We start from the raw sequence: 13381 nt of genomic DNA on the forward strand, positions 1-13381 counted from the left end.
GTGGCACCACCTGACTTGCCATAGAAACTATAGTAATCAAGGCAGGGTGGTATTCATGAAAGAATGGACAGATTCACTGATGGAACAGAATACAGAGCCCAGAAACAGACCCACACAAATACAGACAACTGATTTTTGACAAGGAGCAAAGGCAATTCAATGGAGAAAATCTTTTTAACAAATGGTGCTAGGACAATTGGACATAAAACTTACGGAAGACAACATAATGGTAAATTTAAGTGACCTTGAGTTCAGTGATGAATTTTTTAATTCAACACTAAAAGCACAATCCATAGAAGAAAAAATGAATTACTTTGAACTTCATTAAAAGTAAAAACTTGTGGTCTGTGAAAGAATGTTAGGAGATTGGAAAGGTAAGCCGCTTCTCCAGACTGGGTAGAGTGCAAAAGCAATAAGGAACCTACTAAAAGTTGGCCTGCTTTTTATATTTGCTAACCAAAGTCAACGATTACATTGCCTTCTCCCACCCCTCCACCCCCAGAAAACTCCTTTGTTGGTCTAAATTCTACAGAATCACTGTCGTTACTGTTACCCTTTAATATGATATGAGCACATTTTAAAACTGTCCTGTAATAAACACTATGTTCTACATAGAACCTAATTCAGGGAATTTCATTATACACTTGGCTCCCAACACACCCAGACTCAACTACAGGCATCTGTTTCAAGTCTGTCAACAACTTGGAATGGTTCAACTCAGCCTCAGACATGGTTGGTACTCCACCCCATGCCCCACAGGCCTGCATTTAAACAGCAAATGTGAGATAAGCGGTGACTGCACAGAGTGTGAAGGGCAGGAACAGCATGTGAGTGACTGCCCTGTCCTTCCATGTGCAACTCCCACTCCGAGTCTCCCAGATTCACTCTTTTGCAAGTGTTTTCTAATGGGGTGTTTTCCTTTTGGGGGAAAAAAATGTGACTTAAAAGTATTAGTTCATTACTGTTTTTTAATACTGTAATATTGCATTGGTTTAGTTTGTTATTTTTCCCTGCCACAATTATTTATATGCAAAGTTCAATAAAAGAAAATTGCCACTATCTGCATTTCTTTTCTGGCCATTCTTATTATTCATTTTATTTTGTGATTATTAATGTCAATAAGTATGTTGCATGGGTGAGGTGGGGGAGGGAAAAATGGCTGCTGCATGAAGGTGAACTCCGTGCCAGGTGCCGGACTGTGTTCAGCCCTGACCTCACTGGAAACTTCACACTGACCCTGTGATAAGAGCTTTGGTAGCTCATTTTACAGGTGCAGAAACTGAGACTCAGTGAAGAGAAAATGAACCCAGGATTACAGTTAATAAGTGGCAGAAGGGACTCAAACTCAGGGCTGGCCTGAATGCAAAGTGCATTTCTGAAATGCCAGCAAGTGTGGAGACCGTGCCAGAGCAAGGCACAGGAATGTGGGCTGGGCTGCTCAGGGCTTCCTGGAGTATGCAGTGCTGCAAGGGACTGCCCATGGCAGAGGGCAGTGAGGCCTGAGGACCATGTGAGGAGTCAGGGAATGGGGGTCCAGCCTGAGCCCTGTCACTCGCTGGCTATACAGCTTTAGACAAGTCCTTTCCTTCCTGGGGACTTATGTTCCTTCACTGGGGTTTTCAAAGGCCCAGGATTCCACAATCAAGTAAAGAAAGGTCTGGGCAGTGGGTGTGGCTGGTGAGCAAGCATAACCTTCCCCTTCCCCACGTCTAAGAACTTAACCCCCAAATCCCACAGGGGCGGTTAGGAGCCCAGCCTCTGGCTGGAATCCAGATGGGGTCCACTCCTCCTTCCTAGATGAATGACCTTGGACATGCCCCTTGTCACTGACCTCAATGTGCTAAACCATAAAATAGTATCATGATATTTACCTCAAAGGGTGGTAGTTAGAATGAAACAAAACAACAAGAGCTCATGAACTGGGCACTTCTTATGTACCAACACTGTTCTAAGGGTTTACATTGCTTTTCCAGATTGGAACCCTAACTACCACTTAAAGTAACTTCTAAAATAATGGCACATGGAAATAGGTTGGCATGTACAGAAAGCTGTCACCAGTCAGCCATACCAATTACAAGTAAAAATTGCCAAATTCATCCGAAGAAAGTTTAAACTCTGAATGTGAAGAATGTTAATAAAAATCACCAAAGGAGACCATGATATGCAATTTTATAAATGAAAACAAACTATTGTCAGCTTCCTAAAGGACACACTGGAGATGCTTTTTCACCAAAAGCTGTTATAAAATATATTTTCCTTTAAAAAAATCATCTTAATCGATGGCGTCAAGAAGCAAGTAAACCCAACAGAACAGTCAAGATTAGTTTGGTTGTGAGCAACAGAAAACACAAGTCAAACTGCCTTAAGTGAAAAGGTGTGATTTGCCCAAGGTCATACCTCTGCTATCAGCTCATTAACTGTCCCATAGGAAATAGTAACTCCACCGTAACTAGTTCTGACACACTGGTCCCTCCCCCACATCTTAATGTTTCTGGAATGAGGATGTGCCCCACAATTGATGTCCAAGGAACATGCCTAAAGGGAGGCATTGGCTTCAGGCTCAGCAGAGTTGGAGAGATTAAGCTACGGCAGCAGGCCCTCAGCTCTCGGCCCCCAGCTCCATCGTGTTTCCGACAGCCCCACTCCCAGTAGAGGCAGGACGGCTGTCAGCAGCTCCAGCTGCCAACCCTCCCAGGTTTTATGCTTCCACTCCTAAACTGGCCTGCTGTTGGCTGGAATTGGGTCACATGACTACCACTTGGACAGCTCCATGGAGGCTCAGGGAATGGAATGCAGGCCTTTGTCCCCAGGTCACCCTCCTCCCGTTGGAGTCCACGGTATAGTCAACTTCATCCACTGTACCTGGCTGAGGTGGAGAAGGGAGGCATCCCCTGAGAAAACTTGTGGCTGCTACCCTAAGAAGGTGAAGTGCATGCTGGGTGGCCCCCAAGTAACAGCCATCCGTTAAGATAATAACGGGGGAAACAAGGACGATTTAGGGAAGGAACTCTACTGGATCATCCACCAGGCAGCTCAGGTGACCCCACAAGGGAAGCATCATTATTAAGAGCACCCGACAGCGAGAAGAGTCCTGGATGATCCCTGGTGTGGCAGGAGTGGGAAACTAGAGGCGCAGAGAGGGAGAGTGACGCCTTTGCAGTAGCCCGCAGGTGGCAATGAAACCGGAACACAAATCTCAGATATTTAGCTCCCATCCAGCGCTCCCAGCTGGCCTTGTAAGGGCCAAAGAGGCCCTCAGAAGGGGGACGCCAGCTGGTTAGTCACTCTTGGAGGAGAAGCCCATCAGCAACCCCCAAAGGAAAGAGATTTCTTCCCAAGAGCTGTAGTGGTGTCTTTAGCAAGTCTCTAGCCCACACCTGCCCCCACTGCACTGGGGTCTCCCAGTCTGTCTCAGGTGGGAGACAAGTAATAAGTGTCCTAGATTCCTACAGGCCTACCCAGTCACTGGGGGCCCCAGTCTAAGGCCTTAATCTTACGTAAAACGCAGTAAATTTTACGTAATTTACTGGCCAGCGCTTCTAACCTGCTCCAGCTGCCCCATCCATACCTTTTGGAGATGCTGGAGCTGTCACCACCTGGCCAGGCTGGGCTTTCCTGTCTTCCGTGACGCTGGATCTTCACTCAACCAGATGCTAAGAAACCCACAGTGTTTTTACACCTTGTGTTCAAAGCCCAGAACAGCGCAGGCGTGAACCCACCAGCGGGGCTGTCTCTGAAGTCTCTGGGGGAGGGGCTTGGGTGCTGCAATCTGATTGGATGTGAGAGGAAGCCTGTCTTTATAAAAGTTTCGTTTGTGTAATAAGCACATTATTTGATCTAGATAGTGTGTAATTTAGGTGGAAGAGAGGCTGCAGATGGATATTAGAAGGGGCTTAAGCACCCTCCAGCACCCCTTGGTGTCACTAATGTCATCACCAATTTAAATTAGAGGAACATATCTTAATGATAGTACCAGTAGGGTTTGAAATCCAGGCCTCTCAGCTGGTGGGAAGACGTATGGGGTGAGGGCAGAGCACATGGACGAGATCTTCCCAGCATCGTAGGACTTTAAACAAGGATGTTAACTGAGGACTATGCTATGACATAGACAGTCAATGATATAAGTGAAAAAAGAAAATTATGAGAAGGCATATATAGCATGAACGTGTATATAAATATATGGTGGTTAAGAGCACAGGATCTGGAGCCCGAATGCCCAGGTTCAGATAACGCTTCCACCGCTTACTCACCTTGGACATTTTACTTAAACTCTCTGTGCCTCACTCAGTCTCTTCATCTGTAAAATGGGGCTAATCATCGAGGGTAAGGTGAGGATCCATGAGATAATCCATCTAAGGCGTTTACTGCAGGTCCTGGCACACAGTAAGCGCTCAAACGATGTTAGTCGTTAATCTTGTTTGTCTCCTGCGCAGGGACCTCTTTCCCACTGGCTCTCTGGCAGCGAGCCGGCCCCACCCTGGCTGCGGAACCCAGGACCGGCCGCTGCGGCTGCCCATTGTTCCGGCCTTCCTCTCAGGCTGCTCGGGATTCAGCGGGAGCAGCTCCAGCCCAGGCGGTGAAAGCATCCGGGCTCCAGGCCACCTCCCCAACGCAGAAGTGGGCGCTTGTCCAGGCGCCCCCCCACCCGGGGGTGCGAGCCCTGGGGCCTCAGTCGCCTCGGGGTCCTCTCTGGAAAAATAGGAACAGGAAGGAGCCCACATCTCCCTGCGGCCTGAGGGTTAAGTGAGGTCACACGTGCACTAAGTCCAGTACGGTTCCTGGTTTCCTGCCTTGGGCACTTGTGTCCCCAGAGCTGTTGTCCCGCTGGGGTGGGCTTTCAGAACAGGGTGCGAGGGAGACCCGTTCAACACCGAATGTCTGGGCCCGAGGGATTCTTCACTCATGCTGCCTGTCCCTAGCAGCCTCATGCTTTCCTCCAGCAGGCGGCCAGCAGCAGGTGAAAGGGCTGGGCAGCTTTCCCAGGCCGGCAGCCACAGACCTCGGTCTGGAGGCCTTGCATCCTGGCTCTACTGCCCAATTGCTGTGTGACCTTGGGCAAGGCCTTCCCAGTCTGTGTCCTGGTTTCCCTCAGATGGTTTGGAAGGTGGGTGTGGCTCCTCACCCTGGCTGTACCACTGGTTGTCTGGGTCACTATGGGAAAGTTGTCCCACCTCTCCAGGGCTCAGTTTGTCTTATCTGCAAAATGGCATGGCCAGGCAGATTAATTAGATAATTCCGGATGTTTATCCCTCTGCCACCCTTTCCCCCATTTCTCTGCTCAGAAGAGGAACAGTGCCACCAACTGGGGCTCTGCAGAGTAAATCCAAGCCTCAGCAGCATGTCTTTCTTCGCTGGGCAGCTACCAGCACGTGACTTCTGCTACTCTCCCTTCCCACCCCAACACTAAGGAAGCACAGAGGGCCTGAGTGTTCACAACTTGGCGTTGACATGGATGACCCAGGGCAGCATGTCCGGTGCCCATGGTGCAGGAGTGAACCTCCTGTCAGCAGAGGGAGCTTACGCAGTATCTGAGGAGTGAGGAGCTGGGGCCTTTTTCATATCAGTGCTCCAGAGCCTATTCTTGGAGTGCCCTCCTGTCACCTTCCCTCCGCCCGAGATGACTCTACCTGCCAGCCTCTACCCATCATGCTGCCTCCCTGCTCCTTCCCTCCCTTTTTGCTCCCCAATCTTGTGAACTGCCACAGGAACCCCCAAATTTTCTGTTACACAGAACAGTGGATCTGCTCCCAGTTTCTGCGGGTTGGGTGTAGGGGGCTTGGATGCCCCCATAATCTCCATCAACTCCCAAAGTCATCCCAAATAGAGTTACCTCCAAAGAAATCTTAGGGAATATGTCGTTCTTTTCTAAACAGTCTTAAAACAAACCTCTCCAACCTGCCCCTTCTTGTCAAGCTCCTACTCTCAATTTGCCTACCCAGATTCATCAAAGGGCTCTCAGCAGGACAAAGCCTCTTCCATCAAAAAGTATCACCTTCTGTGGAAGGCTGCTGGGAGTAAAGGCACGTTTCCATTCATCTATTTCAGTTAATCTTCATTGAAGTTCTGCAGGTGAGAAAATACTGCTCTGATTTTACAGAAGCGGAACCTGAGGCTTCTGGCATCACAGCACAGGCTCTGGACTGTCAGCTGTCTTTCTACCTCTCCAGCCACCTTGGGCCCCAGGCAGGTCCCAGCTGGCCCAAGGCAGCAGCCTCCCAGGACACAGCTGCTTCCCCTGCTCCTACACAGGTGACCACCACCTCCTGGCAGACACCCCCGAGGCCTGGGGTTCTTGTTAATGTCATTCTCCATATTATTTCCAATACTCTGCCCTCCAGGCCTGTGGTACGATGGCACCTCCCTGTCCCCTTGTGATTGGGTGAGGACACTGACTAGCCCTGGCCACTGAAGTATGAGAAGGGACAGTTGTCACCTTCAGCTGGAGCACTTAATTGCCAGATGGAGACTCTCTCCCTCTGCCATGGCTACTGACAGCCTTTCACATGGTGGCTGACCCACTGCCCTGAGCTCTGGAGTGGGGACACAGAGAGCCTGCAGCCCTTCATGGACATCCCTTGTGCGAGAAATACTGTCAGGAGCCATGGGATTTGGGGTTGTTACCGCAGCAGGGCCTAACCGGCCTTGACTAATACAAATCTCCAGAAAGCAAAACGAAGGTGGAGCTGAGAAGTGGTGTGGAGGATGTTGTGTCTGGAAACCTGTTTTGTATTTTTTCACGATGGCCAGCCAGGTGCGGTCCCACAGGAGACACAGGAGAGGCTCTGGGCTACGGTGTCTTACACTCACAGGGCTGAGACAGGGGCATTGGTGGCGTGGTGGCGGTGGGCGGAAGACAGGAGTGGGGGTCAGGAAATGCTTGCGCACTTTTGTTCGGGTTTCCATGGTAAGGGCAGGGCAGGGCAGGGTGAACAGTTCAGGAGGGGCTAGTTTGAATAATTTCAGTGGGCCCTGGGCTACAGGGGTGGTCGTTCGTTGCCTGGTATCTGGCCCTGGGATGATTATGGAGCAGAGTATTGCCTCCCGGGGTGCACAGCAGGGAGGCAGTCTGGCCCTGGATATACAGTATTGAATGCCCAAGCTGGGTATCTGTGGCATCTCAGGCCCAGCAGGGACTGGGGGGACCCTGAATTTGCCCTTTGTTGGATGTTAGCACATCTTGGCATGAGTGGCTGAGACTGCTTGTTACCCCAATATCCACGCTCCCATTTTTCCTTTATAACAGAACCCCCATATTATATGGCAAAATGCCCAGCCAACAGACTCCATTTCTCAGCCTCCCATGCGGTGTGTGGCCATGTGAGGATATCTTGCCACCTGTGAGTTGAAGTCTACCTGGACTTACCAGTGGGCTTCCTATAGGATACTGACTCAGCTGGGGGTTTACTTTGTGATCTCGCTTCCTCCTTCCTGCTGCCCAGAATGTAGTTGTCGTGTCCACAGCACCAGCAGCCGTCTGGGGTGGTACAGGTGGTACAACGAATGTGAAAACTGTCAAGCCTTGGAACATGCTTTAGTACGTCATGAATGCTTTGTAGCCTCCTGTAAAAACAGACTCCCCAGGGAGGTGTGCCACGAGTCTCACATGGTTTTGTGCTCAGCTAGAGAGAAGCCCTGCTGTATCAAGTAAGTCACAGAAGGTCCTGGAAGTGATCTTTTTGGGTGAGCTTTGGGGTCTAGGGACATTTCTCAGCCACAGAGGAGGGCCAAAGTGGTCAAAGTGACTAACTGGAGAAGTGGGGCCTTGAACATATACCTTCTAGAGCTTCCATTGTGTTTCTTTTCCTGCGCAGGTACTGCCAGAGCCCACACCCCCTGACCCCCAGCCCCAGATGCTGGCTCTCTGCCAAGCAACGGTAGGAAGAGGGAGTTCCCCCACCTGGCTCCCCTTGCAGCCTTCCAAGGGACAGCCACGACTCCCCAAGCTGAGGGCCACAGAGGGAGAGAAGACCAGTGGGGAGACACCCCAGCCCTACACTGACTGTTCCATGAGCCAGACAAGCCCCGCAACCGGCACTCAGGTTCCCCATTTATAAAATGGGGCAATAATACTGCCTCCCTCTCAGGGTGCTTGGGGGTCACACAGGAGGCACAGGAAAGACGAGTGTGCAGTCTGGCTGTGTGGGCTAGTCCCCATCACAAGAGGCTGAAAGCAATGACGTACGTCCTGTTTGGTCTGGAGCCCTGGCTCAGGTGTCTGATGGACCTGAGTTCAACAGTGTGTCCCACCGCTATCGTGCCTTGTCAAGCTGGGCCTGAGCTCTCGCCCATCAACTGGGCATTATTCCTGTGGCTAATGAATGTGAGCCACCTGGCACCATGCCTGGCTCATAGCAGCCCTCAGTAACTGGCGGGCCTTCCCCCACCCACTCCTGGGCTCTGGGGACATTTGTTGTTCTTACTGGCTGTCCTGTTTTCACACCTCCTTCCTATGTCTGGTGAGTCCCCACCTAATGAGGCTTCCAGTAAAGACGGCCATGAAAAAGAGAAAGCACATGACCCAGGCCCCACCTACCACGTGCCCCCAGCACAGACCTATGGGTGAACCCACCACCCAGCGAGGCAGGAGCACAGAGCCCCATTCCAGTGGGGCCCGCGTCCAGGGTCTGCAGCCACCAGGGACAGTTTCTGCAGGGACTGACAAAGGGACAGATGACACTCCCTTTCAAGGCTCTCCTCCAAACGGCTGACCACCCTCCACTCCAAGTTGCCTGTATGTGTTTAGATGCCCCTCCCGTGCATCTGGCCAAGAAGGCTGGCGGGAGTGACCAGCTTTTGCCAGGGATATAGAAAATTAGACCCAGGCCCAGATCCAGGGAGGCACAAGCTGTGTTTATGGGATGTGTACACATTGCAAAGGGAAAGCAAGAAGGCTCTGGGTAAGAATCCCAGCTCCCCAACTTACCATATGTCCAATCACTGCCCACAGCAGACTTCTGAACCTGTTTCCTCATCTGTCACAAGACTCCCAATGGTCATTTTTTGTGTTTTGGGGTTTAAAGGAGGTAAGGGATGGAAAGCCCCTTACCTCATACTTAGCACATTGTAGGCACTGGATTTGAGAAGACACTGGGTCAGGAAGACGCAGAACACCAGTCCTCACGGTGTGGTTTGCATCAGAATCACGGGAAAGGATAAGTCAGATGCAGATTCCTGGACACATACCCAGAGTTGGGTGACGTGAGGCTGTGTGGGCCCCTGGGACCTCTATTTTTCAAAAGCATCCCCTGCCTAGAGGTCTCTGCTGCAGGTAGCTGGGGCCACTGCATTTGGAGAAGGAAAGGATCTGAGGAGAAAGGTGAGGGCCCAGATGGCTGAACCACCACAGCAGAGGAACCTTTCGAAACGGTAGCTTCTCTCTTGCTGGAAACTTCTAGAGCAACCATCTCTGTGAGAGTCCAACCTGGACTTATGTTCCAGAAACGATGCAGGTAATTTGTGTTTGATCTTAGCTCACATTTAGAGCAGTAAGGGACACATTTTCCTCACTTGGATACTGTAATAATCCAGTAACATGGATATAGTAGTTCAAATTTAGTTAGCACTTCCCATGGGCCAGGCATTATGTGAGTGTTTGTGCTAATAAATACCAATAAAATCATTTTCCCCCTTCTCACAGGTGATATAATTGAGGCCCAGACAGATAAAGTCACTTGTCCAAGAGTAGGGATTAGAATCCAGGCAGGCAGGGATCCCACAGCCTATGCAGTAAGCTCTGCCCCCTCCAGCATATCACTTTGGGGTACTGTGAGGACACGCACGGGTCTCTGCAAAGTGCCTGCGCCTCCAGGCATAAGACTAAGTAGGGTAGAAGTGTGAGGGAGTATGAGAATGTTAGGCAGGCCCCTGGGCCTCTGACTCACTGGCCCTCCCTCAGCTAACACCTGGGAAATCTATGACTCAGCTGCGCAGGGATGGGACAGACCTGGAGCCTGGGCGGCTCCTTACCACGCAGGCTGTGTGGTGTTGGGCAAGGTGCTTCTCTCTGTGAATCTGGGACCACTGTGAACACTATTAGATGGGTTGTGCTATGCCCAGCAGAGTGCCCCGAGTGCAGGAGCTCATCACAGATCTTCCTGCCGTCACTCAGTGGTACAGGTGCAGCTGTGGTGACATAACCTGGGTCTTGCCACACCATCTGGATTCCTTGCTGAGAAAGTAGTGCACAGCTGGTGCTTCTCTCTGCCCAGAAGCCATTCCCCCTTCTTCTAGGAAGAGCACCTCCATTTTCACTTGAACCAGGGGATTGGTATCTCTGTAACTTGTAGCTGGACTGATTCCAAGAGGAAGTTGGAGACTCACACTGATTGAGAGCCAGCTGTGTCCGAGGCACCTATGATTAATTCACAATCCTCGGGACGAGCCTGCAAGGCAAGTGTCACTCCTCCCACTTGTAGATGTGGAAACAGAAGCTCAAGAGAGGTTTAGGAACCTGTGCAACGTCACAGCTCAGATGCCCTAGTGCAGCCCATCTTTTAAATAAGAGTGAGGTCTTTCAGTTCATAACAGCAATCAATTTTTCTAGCAGGGGCAATCATTCATTTATTCAATACTTACTAAGAGCATCCTCTGTGCCAGGCATGATACTAGGCCCCAGGGGTAAGAGGCCCATATCCAAGCCCCTGCCCTCAGGGAGCACCATTCCAGATGGCACAGAGGTTTCACCTCATAGGCCAAATCCAGGTGGCAGTCACTGCCTGTGACATTGCTGAGAGGACTCTGAGCTTCCCAGCAGGAGGGGTGTAGTGGCTGACTACCCAGGTCTGCCAAGGGCAATGTTAGGGAGTTTCTGAGTGTTTGCTGCCTATTGGATACCCAGTTTAGGCTTCTGAAGTTCGTTTGTATAAATGTGTAACAAAGCAGAAACATCCTGCTTGGAGCACAGGTTCCAACTTTTATTTGAAAATGGCCACTGTAGACCTAACTAGGCCCTGTCCTCAAGGCAGCCTAAGGCATACAGTACATAGAACAGGAAGTCTGAACCAGAGCTCAGAAGGCAAGGAGGCCATGTGGACGGGGATGATCAGGGAGGCTTCCTGGCAGTAGAGCTCCAGGACTTGGCTAGGTGGAGTGGGTAGGGGGGCTTCCCAGCAGCGGCACAGGCATGGGAGTGTGCAGTGGGTGTGAGGTGGGTGGGCATGGAGAGGACTCCTGCCCTGCTGGAGTGGAAGAGTAGGGGGAACAAGGTTGAAAAGGTAATAATGGGATGAGCCATGGAAACCTCAATGGTCAGGCCTGATCTTGACCCTTCAGTAGGGAGCCAATGACGACTTGGAGCAAGGGCATGCCCAGTGAAAGATACTTCTTGGTGGCTGGAATAAGGGGAGAAGCCAGAGGTTGGAGTTAGTTATTACACCATGGAATGGAAGACGCTCCTGCATGTATGTGGGAGTTAGGGGCCTAGGTTCTAGTCCCAGATCTATGCTGACGTGCTGCATGACCACAGGCAAGTCCTTTACCCTTCTGCGCTGCTTTCCTGCTGCTCCATCTTCTTTTTTTCTTTATTAAGGTATTATTGATATACACTCTTATGAAGGTTTCACATGAAAAACAATGTGGTTACTACATTCACCCATATGATCGTATCCCCCCCATACCCCACTGCAGTCGCTGCCCATCAGTATAGTAAGATGCCACAGAGTCCCTATTTGCCTTCTCCGAGCTACTCTGTCTTTCCCGTGACCCCACACACACCATGTGTACTAAACATAATACCCCTCAATCCCTTTCTTCCTCCCTTCCCCACCCTTCCTCCCCGTACCCCTCCCCTTTGGTAACTGCTAGTCCCTTCTTGGAGTCTGTGAGTCTGTTGCTATTTTGTTCTTCAGTTTTGCTTCATTGTTATACTCCACAAATGAGGGAAATCATTTGGTAATTGTCTTTCTCCGCCTGGCTTATTTCACTGAGCATAATATCCTCCAGCTCCATCCATGTTGTTGAAAGTGGTAGGATTTCTTTCTTTCTTGTGGCTGAATAGTATTCCATTGTGTATATGTACCACATCTTCTTTACCCATTCATCTACTGATGGACACTCAGGTTGCTTCCATATCTTGGCTATTGTAAATAGTGCTGTGATAAACATAGGGGTGCATCTGTCTTTTTGAATCTGAGAACTTGTATTCCTTGGGTAAATTCCTCGAAGTGGGATCCCTGGATCAAATGGTATTTCTATTTTTAGTTTTTTGAGGAACCACCATGTTGCTTTCCACAATGGTTGAACTAGTTTACATTCCACCAGCAGTGTAGGAGGGTTCCCCTTTCTCCACATCCTCACCAGCATTTGTTCTTCTTAGTCTTTTTAATGCTAGCCATCCTAACTGGTGTAAGGTGATATCTCATTGTGGGTTTTTATTTGGATTTCCCTGATAATTAGTGATGTAGATCATCTTTTCTTGTGCCTGTTTGGCCATCTGAATTTCTTCTTTGGAGAATTGTCTCTTTATGTCCTCTGCCCATTTTTTAATCAGGTTATTTGCTCTTTGGTTGTTCAGGCATGTGAGTTCTTTGTATATTTTGGATGTTAACCCCTTGTCAGATATGTCATTTACAAATATATTCTCCCATACTGTAGGATGCCTTTTTGTTCTGTTGATGGTGTCCTTTGCCATACAGAAGCTTTTTAGTTTCATGTAGTCCCATGTGTTCATTTTTGCACTTTTTTCCTTTGCTCGAGGAGATGCCTTAAGGAAAAAGTTGTTCATGTTTATATTCAGGAGATTTTTGCCCATATTGTCTTCTGAGAGTTTTATGGTTTCATGACTTACATTCAGGGCTTTGATCCATTTCAAGTTTACATTTGTGTATGGGACTAGACAATAATTTAGTTTCATTTTCTTGCATGTAGCTGTCCAGTTTTGCCAACACCAGCTGTTGAAGAGGCTGTCATTTCCCCATTGTATATCCATGGCTCCTTTATCATCTATTAATTGACCATATATGCTTGGGTTTATATCAGGGCTCTTTAGTCTGTTCCATTGGTCTGTGGATCTGTTCTTGTGCCAGTACCAAATTGTCTTGATTACTGTGGCTTTGTAGTAGAGCTTGATGTCAGGGAGCATAATCCCCCCAGCTTTATTCTTCCTTCTTAGGATTGCCTTGGCTGTTTGGGGTCTTTAGTGGCTCCATATGAATTTTAGAACTATTTTCTCTATTTTGTTGAAGAATGCTGTTGGTATTTTGATAGGGATTGCAATGAATCTGTAGCTTGCTTTAGGCAGGATGGCCATTTTGACAATATTAATTCTTCCTATCCATGCTGCACCATTTTCTCTTAAAGGCCCTTTCAGACCATGACTGAGTAAAATGTGTGTGTTTGTGGGGTCACTTGGTTCAGTCCAAATTTCAATTTCCTACTTTTTATT

At 49.3% G+C, this 13381-nt stretch overlaps 1 long non-coding RNA gene across 3 annotated transcripts in view; it reads right to left on the reverse strand.

Annotated features, from left to right (window-relative positions):
- Positions 1–13381, reverse strand: part of LOC140849479 (uncharacterized) — a 34506-nt gene that overhangs the window by 15528 nt on the left and 5597 nt on the right. The window contains exons 2-3 of one of the 3 annotated variants that reach the window (XR_012131387.1): positions 4251–5196; positions 3569–3769 (exon numbers count right to left, since the gene is read on the reverse strand). The exons of 1 other annotated variant lie outside the window; for it this stretch is intronic. This is a non-coding gene — a long non-coding RNA (uncharacterized lncRNA). The remainder of the gene's footprint in view (positions 1–3568; positions 3770–4250; positions 5197–13381) is intronic. One more of the 3 variants, XR_012131385.1, reaches the window with a different exon arrangement.

The sequence above is a fragment of the Manis javanica genome, chromosome 5 (genome assembly GCF_040802235.1).
Source record: "Manis javanica isolate MJ-LG chromosome 5, MJ_LKY, whole genome shotgun sequence".
Lineage (NCBI taxonomy): Eukaryota > Metazoa > Chordata > Mammalia > Pholidota > Manidae > Manis > Manis javanica.